Raw genomic sequence first — 21,075 nt, forward strand, 5'->3', positions numbered from 1 at the left:
TTGTCTTTTTTATTTCAGTCACCCCTATTATGTTGATCTGGTACTTATCTAATTCCTCAGCTAGCTCCATTTCTTTGCCATTCAGGCTTCTTATGTTGAAAGTACCGATCTTTAATTCTGGTGATGTTGAGTAGGGGTGTGTTTTCAGATTTGTTCCAGTAGCTGACTTTTCATTGTTTGTCCTAGTTCCCTGGCAAAAACAATGGGGGGTCTTGTTTACCAGGCGACACCCCAGCCGGCATGAAATTTTGTCATGTCGTACCATCATTTTTTATTTGTATTTTTTGTATATAGTTGTTTTATATTTTTGTATATAGTTTTGTCATTTTGTATATAGTTGGATGATTAAAATATCTCTAATTTTATTGGTTTACATATGGTCCTCTATGTTTTGACCAGATTTTTACTAAGACAAATAAATACGAAAAATGTCTGTTTTCACCCTTTTATTTTTTGCAGTTTCATTTAATGTTAATAAAATGCAAATTTGCATATATTTCTTACATGTTTCCATAGTTCATTACAGTATTAAATATGCTCAATATAGTTAAAGCAATGATTAGTCAGGATTTTGATGTACACAGATACATACATTTGGTACAATCTGTGTACTTTGTGATTTTTGAAAGTAATATAAATTAACAATTTAAAAACTATATACAAGAATAAATATGTACATGCAACAATAAAAATGTGTGTAATATTTGTTCATGCGTTGTGGCTCTCAAACATCTGAGGTTTATCGTATGTGACTCTCATATTAAGCAAGTTGGACCACCCCTGCTATAGAGCTTACTTGGTCACTTAGACATATTCTGAGGTAGAGTAGCATAGGCCAAGTAGAAACAGAAGCAGGTTACTTATCCATTTGGATGGGAAGAGTAACAATATCAATAATAGGATCCACAGCTCTAGTTAGATGGGCTACTGTGAATCCTCTCCCAAGCCGATTCATCATTATGGGAGAAAAGATGCCTGTTACGTTTCTCCTTAGAGAAACAGAGTTACTGGACTGGACATGCTACTATGTAAAAACAATCATAATTTCTCTATGTTAGTATATCATTAGTTTTGGTTTTGTAACAAGTATATCGGCACTTGCGATGTGCCATTATTGATATATTATTGTAAAAATTAAATGTAAAACATTTGAAATTGATGTGCTTATTAGATTCTGATAGTTTGTAACAATTTTAATCTTTATTGTAATATAAAACTGTTAAGTGTTGAGATATTTGTTGTGTTTTGTGAAAACATTCTGTTTACGCTAATGAAGACAACGTGTTAGCCATTATACATAACTTCTCGCTTGCCATTTATATGGAGAGTGCATGCTCACTGAAGAGAACGGCAACCAGAGAAATTTGTTATTAAGAAACATGACAGTTGGGAAGGATTATTAATAGAAGATTCCAAAAAGGAATCATAGAGCTGTGGGTCTTTAAACTGGAGGAGTTGAGATTGGAGTCAACGTTCTAATTGAATGTTCAAGGAAACACTGAATGGAAAATTTCATCATCTGTCTTAATGGTGCCAAATTAGGATGGAAAAGGCAATTGGTGAAATTTGAAACTGTAATGTGGCTTAACATGAAAAGCTCAACTTAGTTATGTTGTTTATGAAGTAGTAGAAGAGACTTCTTTCCCTGGTACAAAAATTGGTACTTTGTTCATCAAACTGAACTACGAGAGGTAAGAATATTTATACTCCAGTGAAACAGGAGGAATGATTGAAAAAAATCACATGCTAAATAAGGAAATTAAAAAAGATCCCATGGAAGTGAAGAGATAGTTCTAGGGCCTGACAAGAAAACTGACTCTGAACATTGTTGTTGTGTAAACAAAGTGTTTAATCTGGTATATGTTTAATAAACCAGTTATAGAAAGAGTCAGAGAACGAATGGTTGTATTCATTTAAGATAGGGAGATATCTAAAGTGTAGACTTATTTTAGAAGGCCTTGGATCCAGTTATTTTTGTAGTTATTTATGTAATTTTATTTAAAATCTACATATTGTTTCAGTTTCATTAAATGTATATATTTTTTATTTGGTTGCAAGTCAATCATTTTCCGAATTCTAAAAGAAATAGTTAAAAGTCATTGCACCAATCGGAATGAACTTGTCTAATTACTTAACACTCAGTGTAAAACAATCTCTTTACAAAGATAGTAAAGGTTTAAAATAAGCAACTGGACATGCTATTGTGAAACAAAATAATAAAAGCAAGTGTAAAAAAACAAAACTAATTTCCTGATTGCTACTTACAATGCAAGAACATGATGAAAAGATAGAACTGGAATATGAAATCAGCCAAATGAAATAGAATATAATAGGACTAAGTGAAGTAAAAAGAAAACCAGAGAAATGCAAAATCAGGAAATGTGCTTTACCAGAAAGGAGCATACAATGTCAAGCAGAGAGGAGTGGGTTTCTTTCTAAACAAAAAACATAGCAAAAAGGTTATAAAATATGTAGGAATATCAGATTGGATAATAGTGCAAATACCAGAATAGAAATCCGTTAAAATAATAAATATATGCACCAACTAGTAGTTATGAATATGAATGAAATAGTAGAGGAATTCTATGACCCTATAGCCTAAACAATAATGTTGGGAGATTTTAATGCATGACCAGGAAACACTAAAAATGAACTTGAAAAATGTATAAAGAAAAAATGAAAGAGGAAATATATTAAACTAGTTAAATGTGCATTTTACAAGAAAACACCAAACCAAAAATGGACATGATTAGTTCAAATGGACAAACAAAAAGTGAAATAGATTATATTTTATCTTCTTGTGTAAGAATATTTCAAGATGCTTCAGTCATCAATCAAACAGGCATAGGAAGTGATCAGATAATAGAGAGAGAGAGAGAGAATAACAATAGAAGAAAAAAAAAATTACAGGATGAAACAGAATAAAACAAAATATGTAAAGATAAATAATGATACATTAGTAGCCAACAAAAAATTACACCAAGAAGAAATTAGGGGGAAAAATTATACAATCAAAGAAATAATATAAATGAAAACAGACATCTACAAATGAATAATATACAAATCTTAATCATTACAGAAAGCACACATCAGATTGCAAAAGATAAAAATCGTTAAAAATAAAAACCTCTCAGAGAAAACAAAAAATCTGTTGGAGAAAAGAAAGAGAAAGTAGAACTTAGAAATAAATAAAAATATCAGAAAAAATATTAAGATAAAAAGACACTGAAACAATAGAAAAACACAGAGAATACAACTTATGTGCTTAGGTTTTTTTAGATTATAAAAAAGCCTTTGATTCAGCTGGAAAACAAGCAATCCTAATAGCAATGAAGAAACATGGAGTAAGCCAAAATCATATACAGATAATAAATGAAATATATGAAAAAGCAACTGTTAGTATATTTATATATGAATACAGCTGCCAATTCTAAATAAATAAAGGAATATGCCAAAGAGATACTATTTTACCCAAACTATTCAATGTAGTATTACAATATGCCTTTAGTGAACTAGATTGGAGTGGCAAAGGGATTAATATCAGTGGTAAAAAACTAAATCATTTATGATTGTAAACAATTTAGTTTACTACATTACTTGTGTTCATTTTAGTTTCTACTGACATTATTATACATGACACTTCCAAAGGCATAAGATATAAGAAAATAAACAAATACAATATCATTACTACAGTAATATTGTAATAATAGCAAACAGCAAAAGGTAACTAAAAGAGAAGATGAATGAATTAGATACAGTATCAAATAAAGCAGGATCATACGTAAACTATGAAAAAACTAAAATAATGACAAATATTGAAGGACACCAGATAACAGAAGACCAAATAAAAGTAGATAATAACAAAATAGACAAAGTACAAGAATGTGGTTACCTCAGAAGAACTTTTACATTATTGAAAACATGCATTTATGAAAAAAATAAAAAGAAGAATTCAGCTAGGATGGATGGCTTTTTGAGAGAAAAAAATCCAATGCAGTAAAATAAAACCAGGGCCAAACTTTTCAATCAGTGTTTCATCCCAGTTATGACATATGGATAAGAGACACAGCCAATAATCAATACTGGACAGAAAGAGGGAAATTGAGTGCAGAAATGGAGAGAGCCATACTAAAAATCAGACTGCAAGACAAAATAAGGAATGAAGATAGATATATATATATATATATATATATATATATAAAACAACAGTATGTTGGAAATTTTCAAATTAAAATGGAGATGGACAGGATATATAGTATGGATGAAAAGTAACAGATTGACTCTCATCCAGTGGAATGATCCAGTAATACGAAGGAAGACAATTGCCTGGATGACCAGGGTGAATTGGAAGGAGGACCTAGTGGAGATGGCTGGAGAATGTTGGCACCAGGAAACTTTCAAACAGAGAAAGATGGAGACAAATGAAGGAAGCCTGTTACCAAAAGTAATTATGACAAGGGCTTAGAAGAAGAAGATAAGTTCTCCATTTAGAATACAGTTGAAGCTTTCCATATTCTTTTCACAGTTCTCATCTTTTTATCGCTAATTTTTATGCCAAATGTGTCACGCCAATTATTCAATATAGTCAAAGAATCCTGAAGACTTGTACCATATTTATTATCATTTTTTTAATTTTGTTGCATCAAGACCTATAACACAACAGCACAGTGCCAAGTGTGTATGCGTGTGGAGGGGCAAATGATCAAAAAGAAGAAAGGAATCAGTTAACGTGCTCATCGAAAGGTAGTAAGTTGTATTCAGAGAAAAACAGTATGGGTAGATTGTTTCAAAGAATAGGGACATATAGAATGAAGGAAGAGGATGAGAAGTTGGTTGGAGTTGAAAACAGTACACATAAGTTGACCAGCAGTGTCCCATATTCTTAAAATTATAGAAAGTGGATGATTGGTGATGACTAGTTCAGTGGACCAGTATCCATAGAAATACCTATAGAAAAGACAAGGCAGAAACAGAGCATCTATGGTAAAGTGACTGGAGGGAGTCGGTGAGATGTGAGGTTTTCTACAGGGTGATCAAAATTAAAGTATCTCCCTGTTTAAGACCTTATTGCCATCCAGTGACTCTAATGCTACAAAACTTGGCAGGAATACATTGTGCATCATGCAGAAATGATATCTGAGAGAAAAAAAAGTAGTTCCAAAATTCATCACCAGGGGCATTGCAAACACCAAAAGCATGGAATTTGCATATCATGCAACTCAGCAGGTGCCAGAAGGGTTTATGGGATTTTTTCCTTTTGTTAATGCCATTCACAGTGATGGCACTAACCTTGCCCCAATGTGCTTTGCTTGTGAAGCTTTACTATATAAACAATTGCAATGCTGTTGCTGCACTCTGTGAATTTTGTTGCCCGGAACAAATGACATCCATGATGAGATCCACTATCTCCATGGGTTCTGTAATAAATGATTAGTCATTCTGAAGAAACAATTGTTAGGAGTTAGACCTGGCAGAGGTCACAAACCAATAAATTCACAAGTGAATGAAGTTGCTACTGCTGCTGTGGAGCAGGCATGAATAACAGCACTTTTTCCTGCAGTGTATATGCTGTATCAAGACACATGGATGTGCCTTACACAACTTTCTGAAAAACTCGCTTTACCTGAATGGAGCTGTGAATATCCACAATTGCTGGGTATGGCACAAAACCCACATGCAATGCAACATTTGGCTGAGTGATTAGCGTATCTGCTCTCCGCTAAAAGGCTGAAGGTTCGAATCCCACGGCGGGATTCGAACCTTCAGCTTGTCTTTTGTCTGTGAAAAATACTAGTGGTGGTGGACAGTAGATGGCATTGGTGTAGATGATGGGGTTTGCTGTAATTGGTGGAGACGGAGAGTTGTAGAGTAGGCGCCCTCTCTTGAGTCTGGGACTCCCTGGAGATGTCAAGTAATAATAATTTGTCTGGTATGGGTTTACAGCTTTATTTACGATCATTAGACCATTCTTTTTTGAGGACATTCAGGTCCTGTGACCTGCTCAGTTAGTGCCAAGAGGTATCGCAATATGATACACAATTTTGTCGTACCAAAGCTACAGCAGTGCATGTGCCAGATCCAGTCATTTTCATGTAGAATAAGGTCCCCTCCACACACCATGATCCATACAGGAGGTTCCTCGTGCATTTCTCACTGCATGGCTGCCTCATCCACCTGATCTGATTCGGTGACTGCTGACTCTGTGGATTTCTCAAAGACAGCATAATGCAGTATGTGTGCAACATCAGCCTCGAATGTACCGTGAATGCATAACGGAAGTGAATAAAAATGTGTTATGCTTGTATCGTTTTTCTCCTTCTCACACACAGAGAAAAATTACTGTATCTACATTAGGTACATCATACAGCACCCCTTGGTGGCAAATTTTGGAACTACATTTTTTCCCCAGATATCACTTTCCTATGACGCACAATGTATTCATGCAAAGTTTCGCAGCATTTGGATTACTGGGTGGTGCTCCACAAGGCTTTAAACAGGGAAACTTTAATTTTGATCACCCTGTATTAAGAGAGCAGCTCTCTTCTGAATATGCAACAGTGCTTCATGGTATAAGCAATACTAAGAGAAAAAAAATTTTTTTATAGAACATACTAAAATTTTATGTGGAAGTTTTCTGTACTTAATGTTAATAAAAATAAGCAATTAAAACCCAACAAGTTTGCGTAAGTCATAAGCTTACATCATCAGGGTAGGTATAGAAAAGTTTTACACAACAAAAGCTTATTAACAATTAATTATGCATATTGATGTTTTGATAACTTCACAACTTTTATATATAATTGATAAACTAGTATTCTGTCAATTACATGTAACGGTTGTGAAGTCATCTAATATTCATAACTCATAATTAGGTTGGAGTCTAGGAGGTGCCCAGACTCCAACCTAAGTACGGCCTCGAGTAGTGTCCCTGAAAGCTGTTATATTCTAACCTGGCAGAATAAGCAAAAACAGCAAGATTATTTGCCATCTGACTTGGAAGCCTTTCCAAGGAGTTACCAACATTCAGTCTTGTGTACTAACTTCTGGTGGCTGGGCTGCAGAACCCATTGTACTACGGTGCCTTCAAATGATAGCGTTCACTCCCTAGTTGAATAAGTATAGCATGGTGAGCATACACAGCCAGAGTCACCATCTACACTGCATGTAGGAACAAAGAAATGGGGCAGAAACCAGAGACCATACTCTAGAGTCAAAACATTGGACTAGCCTCTTCACACATCTAATAAGCATTGCAGTTGCATATCACTGCACAGTGAAAATCACCAATAAGTCTAGATGGTATTTTCTCCAACTAGGGAAGGTATGCTTTTAAGTGGCACTTGCTTTGTCAGAGCTACCCATTTACAGAAATCGAGCTCTGGCATTGCGGGACACATATTTAGGAGTATAACACCATCTGATGTGAAACATCGGTGGCAATTTGAAATAAGTTGTTCTAAATATGTGCTCCTTCTTTTATTGTTTTAAATGTGATCTCCTATATAAATTTCACCAAGTGAAACCGAAGCAGGAGTTCTTAAAGGGTTTAATATCACTGAGAAATCCATAAGGACTCTTTAAGGGTCCAATAAGTCTTTATATTAGTTAAATATCACCCAAGTGCCTGCTATTGCCTACCACAAAAAGAAAATATGGCAACAACAAAGCCCAATGGCGATAGTGTGTTCCGGGCATTTAAGAAAGTTTTAAAGCGATTAAAAGTTGAGCAACTCTCAGATGTAAACTGTAGACTAAAATACACAAACATATTCAATTGCCTCTGTAGCGTAATTGGAAGAACGACGGTACATTGCGCCCTTCGATTCCCGTCATGACGGGAGGAATCTTTATATGGACTTTTTCAATTGAAGGTGAGTTAGCCGATCTCATACGGAGGTAGCAGGGTTTTTCTCCGGGAAACTCAGGGTTTTCATCCCGCATACAGTCAAATCGGCCCTTCATAACACACAACTTTCAGGCAAAAAATACTTGTGGTGGTTGTGGGCGGTAGATGGCACTAATGTAGTTCATTGGTAGTAGCGGCTCAGTAGTGGTGGAGATGGAGAGTTGTACAGTGGGTGTCCTCCCGCGATGAGTCTTTGGACTCCTTGGAGATGTCACAAATAATAATAATATTCAAGAAAAGCGAAACAGTTTGAAAACACAAAAACCAAACCTTGCAGATTCAAGTGGCAAGACCTGAAGAAAACATTGATTGATTCAGCCAGAGAGGCATGTGGTGAGGTCATCTGCAAGTACATAAAAATCAGAACTCCATGGTGGACACAGGAAGTTAAAGAAGCAGAATTTCCTGGCAAATAATTCACCATGAGCTTTTAGAGAATACAGAGACAAATGTAAGAAAGCTAAACAACACTGTAAAACTAGCTAAACAAAAGTCATGGGAAGATGTTGGTAAGAACATAGGAAATAAATATCAAGAAGGTGGCAAGATATTCTGGTGGTTGTTGAAGAAGGTCAGAAAAGGAGGAAAGAGTGCTGTAAAAGGAATCAGATGTGATAAAGATTATATGAAAACTGGAGAAAAAGATATCCTTGAAGTATGGAGTAATTACTTCAAAAATGAAAACAAGCAGTGATAGCACAGTGGTAAAAAACACTCAAAAGGCATGCACAGTCAGGAATACATATCCATACTTGAAGTAGAAAAAGCCATCAAAAGTCTGAAATGTGGAAAGGCAGCTGGAGTAGATGATATTCGACCAGAAATGCTCAAGTATGCATTTATAAAAGTCTTACAGTGGCTTGCAGCCACTGTAAGACTTTTATCAGAAGGCCTGGAAAGAGGGACAAATTCTGGATGATTGCAGTAGAGCTTTCATATAATGAAACCAATCGAAAAAAGCTTAGAAAAATTTCCTCTAGTTGCCGACTAGATTCGAAAGTAAGTCTTCCTTCGTGTGGTCAAGCGGCGTGGTGTGCAAACGCACGAAGGAAGACTTACTTTCGAATCTAGTTGGCAACTAGAGGAAATTTTTCTAAACTTTTTTTGATCGGTTTCCGAGTTAGTCAATCTCTGGCACGGGCAAGTGGATTTTTTCTCCTGGAAACTCAGGTTTTTTGTCCCGTAAAATCAAGAAAATGAACCGTAGAACCCACACTATTTTAGACATTAAATACATTGTGTGTTAGGATTAGGGACCAGAAGATGGCAGCACTTGTTGAGCTGCCTCCTCACTGCATGCTGCTTAATAGTGATAGCCTTGGGCCAGCTATCTCTGATTGGCTACCAGTGGAGATTGTACTGCTCACTCAGTCTCCAAAAGTTAGATAGGGCTCAAACAGCCTCGCCTACTCCCTATACGGGAACAAAAAGGCATTAGTTGATTTTTTTTTTAATGAAATATTTGATGCATAATTCAGTCTTATACTGTGAAGAATTTTTTTTCCCCAAAAATTTACATGAAAAATGTGATGCATCCTATAGGGCAAAAAATACAGGTGTGTGTGTGTGTAAATAATATTTTTTTAAAATCAAAGTCCTAGAGAATAACTTGGGTTCTCTAGGACTGGTAATGGTAACTTGACTGGTATAATAGTTTGTTCCATCTTTAATGATTAGTCTGGGTGAAGCCTGCACTTTTGGCAAAGTGTATGACGTACATACACCTGAAAACCCGAACCCATTACTTGATGCTCACAAAGAAAGATAATCAACTGCTTGTTGCAGGTGCTGTTTGATGACCATTACGTTACCAGGAATGACAAAAAAATTTGTACTCATCAACATGCGAGGGAGGGGATCTGGAAATTTCCGATAAACACCTAGAACAAAAATAATATTAAAGCAACTGATATAACCACAAGAAATAACATATTGCGATATAAGAATATAAGTTACCTTGAAAATTCTGCAACTAGTATGTTCTTTCTTGTGGTTATATCAGTTACTTTAATATGATTTTTGTCTTAGGTGTTTATCAGAACTCACTCCCCCCCCTCATAAAGAGGGCTGTCTACAGTTGGGCAATGTTATTGTGTCACTGAGTCTTAGGAAACACCCTCGTCTAGGCAGGATGGCCAGGGCAGTGTGCTTCACGCTTGGAAGAGTCAGCTAGAGAGAGAGAGAGCTTTTAATAAAAAGAGTGAAATGCCCATGAGACCTAGACTATAAATCTTTTAATATGCCAATATCTCCATGCTGTGTCAAACTTTTCCATTTCAAAGAAATCAGAAACCAACTGCTCAGATTTCAAGAATTTGTCCAAGATGTTTCTATATGAACCAAGTGGTAAAACAAATCACTGCTTTCGAGATACTACAGAAGTCAGTAGATTCTGAAGACAAAAAGTAATGTGTTTGGTTTAAACATGTTTATTCCAATATCTTACAATGGTAATCCAAGAAAGCTGGTCAGAGCAATAAGATGGTTACTTTGCTAGTTTTGGATCTTTTCCTGGTTCTGGGAAGGCAATGACAATTGCCTTTTTTTTCCATGAATCTGGAAAGTGCTCCTCAAGTAGGCATTATATTCATTATAAAATATCCATGGAAGATATTTTATTCTCTCAAAATGAATGTTATGAGGCTCTGTGGCACTCTTTTTTTCAGTTCCTCCTTAATGAATAATCATATGGCTCTAGCCAATTTGAATTGAAAGTAAACATTGCTGATATTCTTGGAAAGCTTTCTCCTACAGTGTCTGCAACTGCACTGGATTCATCGACTACACATGTTCCAAGACAGATGGATGAGATTTCAATATTTACCCATCACTTTATGGATTTTATCCAATATACTCCTTTTACATTGGTTGCATGACTGACCAATGCCAAACTAGATCCAAGATTCTGATTCTGAAACCGAAAGGGAATGTGGCTTGGTTCAAACGAATGTTTATAAAATTTGGTATGGTAAGGTATCTATGAAATATGCTCTGTGCTGTCTTGAATTTTTTTTTTTTTTGCTTGGGACTCAGGATTTTATCATGGTTTGGACAGCATATTAATTAAAATAATGTCTGTGGAATGTGGTTATTATCTGGACAATAAGATCTGTTACATCACTGCTCGACTGATAGGCATTTGAGCTGACTGTCTTAGGAACTAAATTCTGAAAGTTATAAAGAGGATTCCATTCAGCTTTTATACCTGAGTGTCTGTGAAGAACAATGTTCTTCTTCTTCATAGACACCCAGGTGTAAAAACAGTATATCCACATTCTTGTGAGAATATACTGTAAAGCAAAGGAAAGTGATCACTTCCATATGCTATCTTTGACATCTCACATAAGTAGCAGAAAGATGGCAAAGGAATAGATAGTAAAATCAAATTCAGAATATATAGGTGGGAATGGGGGGGGGGATCATTATGATCAAGCATATGCCCAAAAAACTGGCCTCTCTCTCCTGGTGTTGGTACTATCCCACAGAGTAGTGTGGCCATTAAAGCCACCCATAAGAAGTACACAGAGATGTAGTTGCAATATAAGATAATCAAGGTCAGTCTGAGATAACTCAAAATCTGATAGTAAGCATATGGAACATCTTGAAATAAGATATTCCATATACAAGCAAAGGGCTATGATTTCCAGTGTGCTGCCATTTTACAGCCTAGTAAGAAACTAATATTTATCTTGAAGACTTAAAAGTTTATGCAAGTGACTAAGAGTTTAAGTGAATACAATCGCTGGCATGAGAAATGCTTTATATTGCATTACTTAAAAGATGACAAAACTACGAAGGAGTTGGAACTTATTTTGTATTAAAAAGTTTTTTGACCATCATCATCATCAAATTCCTGCCATGTACCCTCAAAGGGTGTACAGGATATGATAAGTACTAAATGAAATATTTACATCATTACTAACTTCCTATCTACAATTTAACTCCAAATGAGTCTGTTACATGTCAAGATTATCAAGCTTATATTTCTATCGTCTAAGGCACTTTTTATATCTTGGTCTTCCTCTGGGTCGTTTTCATGCCAACCTGGCAGAGAACACTTGTTTTGCTAATCTTTCCTCTCCCATTCTGTTTAAGTGACCACACCACCTCAGATTAGCAGTGCTAACGCATTCCAGGATGCCGACAATGTCAAGTTCCTTCCTAATATCCTCATTTTTAATATGAAATTGCCATTGATGCAATCTGTTCACGCCTATAATCTTTCTCAGGACTCTCATATCTGCAGTCTCTAGTCTTTGGTCAAGTGTTTTACTTCTGACCCAGCTCTCTGATCCATAAGTTAAAACTGGTTTGAACACTGTCTTGTATACAGCTAATTTAGTATTCCAACTAATTTCTCTCTTATTCCATATGAATTTATTCAATTAACATCCTACCATAGCTTTGTTGATTCTGTTGTCTATTTCCATGTTTACCATCTTCACTAAAAATCTTGTCTAAGTAGCTGAAATGTTTTACTTGTTTAATAGGTTCTCCATTCAAAATACAGTTGATATTTTCAGCACTTCTGCTTATTTTCATTGTCTTTGTCTTCTTATTGCTGACCTTCATAGCATATCTATTACAACAGTTATTCAATTCAGTCAGAGAATCTTGCATACTTGTAGCGGATTTATTTAGAAGTATAACATCATCTGCATAAAGCAAAGAGCTGACATTAACATCTCCAATTTTGATATCCGGTTTAATACCACTTTCCTTCATAATGTGATCCATATAGATAATGAATAATAGTAGGGGTTAATGTACATCCTTGTCTGACACCAGATTTAATATTAAACCATCTTCCTGTACTTCCTTCAATTCTAACTGCTGACTTACAACTCAAATAAAGACTAAGTATTGCTTGATATAATGCCCCATTGACACCATATGACTGTAGCGTATTGAATAGCTTCTCTCTTGGTACCTTGTCATATGTCTTTTCCAGATCGACAAAACTTAAATACAGATCTTTGTTATATTCACATGATTTTTCAACTATTTGTTGAGAAGTGAAAATCTGATCCTGACAGCCTCTATTTGGCCTGAATCCAGCTTGTTCTTCACCATGATTTTCTTCTACAATTCTTCTCAACCATTTCTCAAGTATACTTGCATAAATCTTACCAGGAACACTCAGTAGGGAAATAACTCTGTAATTCTCACATTCAATTTTATTTCCCTTTTTATATATGGGTACTATGAGAGCTCTACTCCAATCATCAGGAATTCGTCCTGCTGTCCAGGAATTCTGAACTATGCAGTGCAGCCACTGTAAGACTTTTATACCACCATACTTCAGCAATTCTGGTCGAATATCATCTACTCTTGCTGCCTTTCTACATTTCAAGCCTTTGATGGCTTTTTCTACTTCAAGTATGGATATGTATTCCTGACTGTATGCCTGTTGTGTGTTTTTTAACCACTGTGCTATCACTGCTTGTTTCATTTAGCAATTTTTCAAAGTAATTACTCCATACATCAGGGATATCTTTTTCTCCAGTTTTCATGTCACATTTGTAATCTCTAATTCCTTTTACAGCACTCTTTCCTCATTTCCAAGCTTCAACAACCTTCAGAATATTTTGTCACCTTCTTGATATTTATTTTCTATATTTTTGCCAAAGTCCTCCCATGACTTTTGTTTAGCTTTCTTACATTTGTCTCTGTACTCTCTAAGAGCACAAGCTGACTTATTTGCAGGAACATTTGATATGCTTTCTTCTTTTCCTTCACTGCCTCTTTAACTGTGTCCACCATGGAGTTCTGATTTTTCTATCCTTGCAGACAATCTCACCACATGCCTCTCTAGCTGAATCAATCAGAGTTTTCTTCAAGGCTTGCCACTGAATCTCCAAGGTTTGATTCCTGTTCTCAAACTCTTTCATTTTTTCTTCAAATAATCTTTGTGTATTTTAGTCTAGAGCTCACGTCTGAGAGCTGCTCAACTTTAATTCGCTTTAAAACTTTCATACATGTTTTTCTTTTCAATATGAAATTCAATTTTATCATGCTCAAGACTAAATAGTGATCACTTCCAATTTCAAATCCTCTGTACACTCTAGTGTCCTGCACCAGGGAAAAAACATCACTATTGACAATAACATAGTCAATGAGATTTTTCTTATTCCTTGCCTCTTCTCTCCATGTGAATTTGCGCACATTTTTATGTTGGAACATGGTGTTAGTAATAACCAGTCCTTGTCCTGAGCAGGATTCCAACAAATATTTGCTATTATTATTAGCTTTGCTCTTTTCTCCAAATTTTCCCAATATATTTTTGTATGTCTGACAATCATTTCCTTCTCTGCTATTTAGATCCCCAACAAGGACCAACTTTTCCTTTTTCATTGTGTCAGTTGCTTTTTCTAAAGCCTCAAAAAATTCCTCCACTTCTATCTTAGTAGAACCTTCTGTGGGACCATAGGCACAAATAAGTCTCATTATCCAGTTCCCCATTCTGATATTTGCCCACATCACTGTACTTGAGACTGCCTACCATTCAAGTAGATTAGCTTCGTATTTAGTGTTGAATACTATGGCTACTCTTCTTTTCCTCGACTGTCACTGCCTGAATATAACATTTTGTACTTATTACTCAGAAAGATCTCATCAGTTTTTTTTTTTTGTTTCAGTCACCCTTATTATGTCGATCTAGTACTTATCTAATTCCTCAGGTAGCTCCATTCCTTTGCCATTCAGCTTCTTATGGTAACAGTACTGATCTTTAACTCTGGTGATGTTGAGTTGGGGTGTGTTTTGAGATTTGTTCCAGTAGCCGACTTTTCACTGTTTGCCTGGTTCCCTGGCGAAAACAACGGGTCCGTGTTTAACCGGCGACGCCCCCAGCCGGCGTGAAATTCTGTCATGTACCATCATTTCTATCTTTTGGTTTTAAGCCAATAAGATTACAATTTGATCGGCTAAATCCCAAATTGCCAGCCCAACTTTAATTCACTTTAAAACTTTCTTACATGTTTTTCTTTTCAACATGAAATTCAATTTTATCATGCTCAAGACTAAATAGTGATCACTTAGGTGTCTACCTAAATACTGAATGAACGAGGTTCGTTTGTTCAGTATCCAGGGGTAGACACCTAAAAAGGATGCACCACGAGAAGGTGAGGATTGGACATTAGCTCAAAAGCCCTGGTCGGTTCTCCGCATTCCTTTAAAGACTATGTGGAGGTCTCCTCTCAGTTATAGAGCTTTGACCCTTAAACACCAAGTTTTTTCACTTGGTTATAAATTAAATTTGCTAAAAAATTATATTCTTGTTTAATCCTTTATCCAAGTTTAAGCAAACAAAGTTTGTTTATACACACACACATATCCCATACACGAAAGGCAGAAGAGCTTATAGCAAGCAAACAGACATCATGTGATGTTAGTTTAATGGCATTGATTACAACATAGAATGATAAGAAAATAATTAGTATTTATATTAACTTAATTAGCAATGTTTAAAGAAGCACTGGAGAATTCAGAAGAAAGAATAAAGACTGGAAGTAGATAGATATTTGCAATACGATACACAGATGACAAGGCTTTATCATCAAATACTGAAACAGGACTACAACATCTGCTGAACAAATTACTAGAATCCTGTATCAATTATGGAATGAAAATTAACATAAGAAAAACAAAGGTAATGAAAATAGCAAGGAAAGAGGCAAATATGGATATCAAAATAAATGGGGAAAAATTGAATCAAGTAAAGGCATTTAAATATCTAGGAAGTATGATTAGCAGTGATGGAAGATGTAAAAGTGACATAAAAGCAAGAATACTGATGGGAAGAGACGTGTTTAATAGAAAATGGAATTTATTCAGAAGTAAAATGGACAGAAACCTAAAGAACAGACTAATAAAATATGTGTGGAGTGTTTCCCTCTATGCAGCTGAAACTTGGACACTGAAGAAAGAATTAAGATTTTGGAAAGCTTTGAGATGTGGATTTGGAGAAGGATGGAAAAAATCAAATGGACAGATAAAATAATTAATGAAGAGGTCTTAAAAAGAGTAGAAGAAGAAAGGAAAACTGGATCGGACATATTCTGAGAGGAAATGGAATCATCAGAGATGCCATTGAAGAAAAAATAGATGGAAAAAGACCCAGAGGAAAAATAAGGAAAACAACTAGATGACATGCTGAATGGAGACAGGTACACAACCTTGAAAGAGAAGGCTCAGAACAGAAGAGTGGAAGGAAAGTTTTTGCTACTAAGAGAAGAACCTGCTCTTGCAGAATACTTAAGAGAAGATATCCAGCATCTTCAGAACACAAGAATAGTTTGTCACAGTACACAAAACAACAATTTGGTAAAAACAGTGGGACTATTTTAAAAAAAAATTGCAATGGACAGCTCAAGGAACTAATGTCAAAATTAGTGCCATCTATTGTTGGAAAAGAGAGAAAATAAGCATGAATTAAGATCTTAAAATGACTGTCTCCCAAATTTTTGGTAAATTTACAGCCATACTTGATGATGTTTGAAGTATGTTTTAAAGCTGCTGTTGATTTGAAAAACAATCTCTCTGACTTATATTGACTTCTGTGAAGCACTTTTGCTTTCTTCCATTTGATCTTGTGTGAAGGGGTATTCAAGGCATGGTCTGCTTGATCTGACTTGGCATTACCATAGTGCCAAATGTTTTTTTTTTCCTCATTTTTCAACAACAGATGGTGCCAATTAGGACCTTAGTTAAGAAATCCTTGTGTTGTCTGTTACAATTTTTTTACGCTAGTCCAAATGTTATACCAAACTGCTGTTTCGTGTACTGTGACAAACTATTCTTGCGCTTTGAAAATGTTGGATATAATCCAGCAAATATCAGTTAATAAGTTAATATTAATTATTTTCTTATCATTCTGTGTTTTAATCAATACAATTAAAATAAACTAACATGCACTGCCAACAAATAAGCCTTTCTACTCGTTTAAGATGTCATGTGAGAGGATGGAAAGGTCATTATTCAGGCTGGTTTTGACTTTTATTGAGGTCACATCAGTGGGAGCCAGATCCAGAAGATATACTAAGGTTGAATTAATGCAAAGTCACACGGCAAGTTTAATTTAATTTAAACCATCCCATTCATGTGCTGTCTCCTATCCAGGAGATTGCCTATCATGATGCAACTCATGGTTAACTACGGGCATAATGACATGTTTTTCACCCGTTTCCGGGTGAAAAAACCCTCTACTTCCGTATGAGACCAGCTAATTCACCTTTAGTTAAAAGAGACCAGATAAAGGTTCCTCATTTCATGGATAGGAATCGAACCAAGGTCTTTCCGACGAAAGGAATTTGTCTATACCGAATGAGCTACAGAGGCTCAATTTAATTTATGACAAGTGAAAAAAATCTACATCTCTAAATCTAGAGAATGTTAATAATATGACGATACACTTTTTTTACCTTGTATATGGGAAATACGACTTCTGCATTTATTCAACCTTAGTATCTCTTCTAGATTTGGCTCCCCATTAATGAAACCTCAAGAAAGATTGAAACTGGTTTGGATAGTGATAATGCATAGAATTATGCACATCTGAAAGGATGTGTTCATTGCATTATAGGATACTAAGGCAACTGATGTGAAGTTATCTGCTTCCATATACAACTAGCTTAGTCATCAAGACACTGTTGAATTTTGAATGAAAATATTTTTACTAAGAAATATCTCATTCAGAATATAACAAGAAAAAAAAATTACAAGGGGAAATGCTTGTAAATAAGTGAAGATACCAATTTTGTTTAAAGAATTATACTAATACAAATTTTGTAATATTAATAAAAGGTGAAAGATGTCATTTTTTTGTAAAAAGATTATAATGCAAGAAGTTTCTCTATAAGATATATGTTAGAGCATAATAACGAAGGATCAAAGTCCATTAACGACAACTTCGGATAAATTGTGTAGCTGACGGCAATTTGCTTACATGCGAACGGCACACGCAGTGTTTTTCCGGGAAGACATGGCAATTGTACGGAGTATTCCAGGAAGATAGGAATGAAATAGGAGCCGGGTGCAAAAAAAGAAAGCGTCGAGCAGAAAGTTTTGGGTGAAATGTGTGTGTTTGGCATGAGTTCTTGATCCTGCCAAGGACCTCTCTCCCACACACATCACTAATACTTGGAAATGATTTCCTGAGGAAACATAAATTCTCACGTGATTATGCTAGAGAAGAAATCTGTTTTCTGGGAAGGAAGAAAGTTACTAAAAGGAACCAGAGGGCACATTACTTGGGTGACAGAAAGAACTCAACCGGCATAGAGTCCCAGTTTGTTCTAGATTCTCCTAAAGAGAATTTAGAACAAACTCAGAAGGAAGAGAATCATGTAGCATGCAGTCAACTAGAATCAAATGAGAATACCCAACCAGAGGAGAAGAGACATCCAAGTACGAGTGACATTACAGAAGTTAAAGCAAATATTGAGAATGAAATGGCAAGCAAGAGTCAGGATGAAATATGTCAGAGGGTATTAGAGGTTAATTATATCTGCATCAAGGAAAGGGTTAGAAGAAAACACGTGAGAGTTGAACATGATCAGTTTACAACACGGAAGGGGCAAGCCAGACACAAAACATGGGAAGAAGCACAAAAGAGGACACACCAAGTGGACTTCTGCAAGGAGGTGACTTAAGTCTTGGAGTGAAGAAGACGACTCCCTCTTCTCAGAGAATTGAGAGAAAGGGGAAACCTTTGTTGAATTTTGAATGAAAATATTTTTACTAAGAAATATCTCATTCAGAATTTAACAAGAAAAACAAAAAACTAAAAGGGGAAATGCTTGTAAATAAGTGAAGATACCAATTTTGTTTAAAGAATTATACTAATACAAATTTTGTAATATTAATAAAAAGTGAAAGATGTCATTTTTTTGTAAAAAGATTATAATGTAAGAAGTTTCTCTATAAGATATATGTTAGAGCATAATAACGAAGGATCAAAGTCCATTAATGACAACTTCGGATAAACTGTGTAGCCGACAGCAATTTGCTTACGTGCGAACGGCACGCGCACAGTGTTTTTCTGGGAAGACACGGCAATCGTACGAGTATTCCAGGAAGATAGGAATGAAATAGGAGCCGGACGTAAAAAAAGAAAGTGTCGGGCAGAAAGTTTTGGGCAAAAGAGGGCGCTAGAGATACGAGGTATAAAACGGGTTTGATGCCAAAATGAAGTGTTTTAAAGCTCGCTTCTATTCAAATGTGTGAATGCACATCTCAAAATATCATCTTTCATTTTTCCGCTACTTGATTCAAAAGAATATTTGTAGCATAAGTTAAACTCAAACACAAAATGTGTATTGTAACAGGATATATTACATTCTACCAATGATGCCTCAATTATTTTGTACTTTATGACAACACTAATACTAGTTGCTCTTCATGAAAACAGTACAAGGGTGGTCTGGAATCTTCTCAGCCTAACAATGACAAACTACTTCATAATTTCAAAATTATTTTTATTTTTCAACATGGTCTGTCTTAAGCCTAATACATTTATTCCAGCGATGCTCCAGCGCCATTATCCTGTCACTGTAGTGGTTCTCTTTTTCATATGCAAAATACCCCTCTACAGCTACAATCACCTTTTGATTAGAAGAAAAACACTGACCAGCGAGGAAGACTTTTTAGTTTTGGGAAGAGATAGAAGTCAGAGGGAACCAAATCTGGGGAATAGGGTGGATGTTCCAACAATTCATAGTGCAGATCTCTTAATTTTCCCATTGCCAAAATACCTTTGTGGACAGTACATTGTCCTAATGAAAGATGATTTTTTTCTTCTGCAAAACGGGTCTTTTCTCACAAATTTTTTCATCTAGTCTTGTTAGAAGATTGGAATAATATTCCTCAGTTATTGTTCTACACTTTAAGATAATTAATAAAGAAAACTCCTTTAGCACCCCAAAACACCGATGCCATGACCTTTCCTGCTGATGGAACCGACTTTGTCTTTGGCGCTGAACAACCAGCTTCTGCCCATTGACTGCTGTTTGGATTCTGGCGTGTAATGGTGAATCCAAGTCTCATCCATAGTAATCAATCAACCCACAAAATCAGTTTTATTCTTGTTAAAATGCTCCAAGCACTGTTCAGAGATTTTCATGCGAGTGCATTTTTGATCTGCTGTGAGCAAGCACGGCACTCATCTTGCGCAAAGCTTTTTCATATGAAATTCTTCATGCAAAATATATCCTACACATTTTTTTGAAATGCCTATTAGTCTCGGCAATTTCATGCATATTGACTTGCCGGTCATCCAATACCGGAGAGTCAAAAGTGAACTCGATCAATGATTTCTGGTGTTGTTACACTTTTTGGACGTCCTTCATGTGGATCAGCTTCAAGCTGGTAAGGCAACGTTTAAACTTCAGCCCATTTCTTAATTGTCAAAAACGAACAAGAAGAGTGTGCATAAACTTTTATGAACTTTCAATGAATTTCTTTTGGCGTTAAACCTTGTTTTACAAAGAATATTTTATAACTGCACGATACTGAATACTCAATTTTATCTATTTTAAGGGATACATACAACACTTTTGCTTCAGAACAGCTGTATAAAACAAACTACTTGATAGAATGACTTGCAATTTCACATGGATGCTTATGACAGATGTACCAACTTAGAAAGGTCACTATCCAGAAGATATACCAAGGTTGAATTAATGCAAAGTCATATGGCAAGTTTAATTTAATTTAAACCATCCCATTCATGTGCTGTCTCCTATCCAGGAGATTGCCTATCGTGATGTGACACATGGTTAACTACGGGCATAATGACATGTTTTTCACCCGAGTTTCAGGGTGAAAAAACCCTCTACTTCCTGTATGAGAAAAAAAAAATCCTACCAATAGTGTTGCCATTTATGGTCAAGGCCAAGAAGTTTTCAGACCACCCTCGTACATCATGCTTGCCTCATTCAAACCATATGGAATATATGTATACATTGTTACAGCTGAGTGTTGTTTAATTTTCCTTTTATTGTATATCATTTTCCAGATTGTACTCTCAAGGCATGTGTGTGTGTGGGGAATAAGAATTATCTCAGGAGAAACAAAATTAGCAATCAATTATTAGTCTGTTATAAACAATTTTCTTCGAAATATTCTATTATTTATTGTTTCTAATCTCATTCATCCTTAATCTTTTGTAG

The 21,075-nt window shown here is 35.5% G+C and overlaps 1 protein-coding gene across 2 annotated transcripts in view; it reads right to left on the bottom strand.

The window, feature by feature from the left end:
* LOC150107764 (lipoma-preferred partner homolog) overlaps window positions 1-21,075 on the bottom strand; it is a 219,139-nt gene that overhangs the window by 23,303 nt on the left and 174,761 nt on the right. The window lies entirely within an intron of this gene.

The sequence above is a fragment of the Typopeltis vanoorti genome, chromosome 4 (genome assembly GCF_054136105.1).
Source record: "Typopeltis vanoorti isolate ZY-2024b chromosome 4, IOZ_Tvanoo_1.0, whole genome shotgun sequence".
Classification (NCBI taxonomy): Eukaryota; Metazoa; Arthropoda; class Arachnida; order Uropygi; family Thelyphonidae; genus Typopeltis; species Typopeltis vanoorti.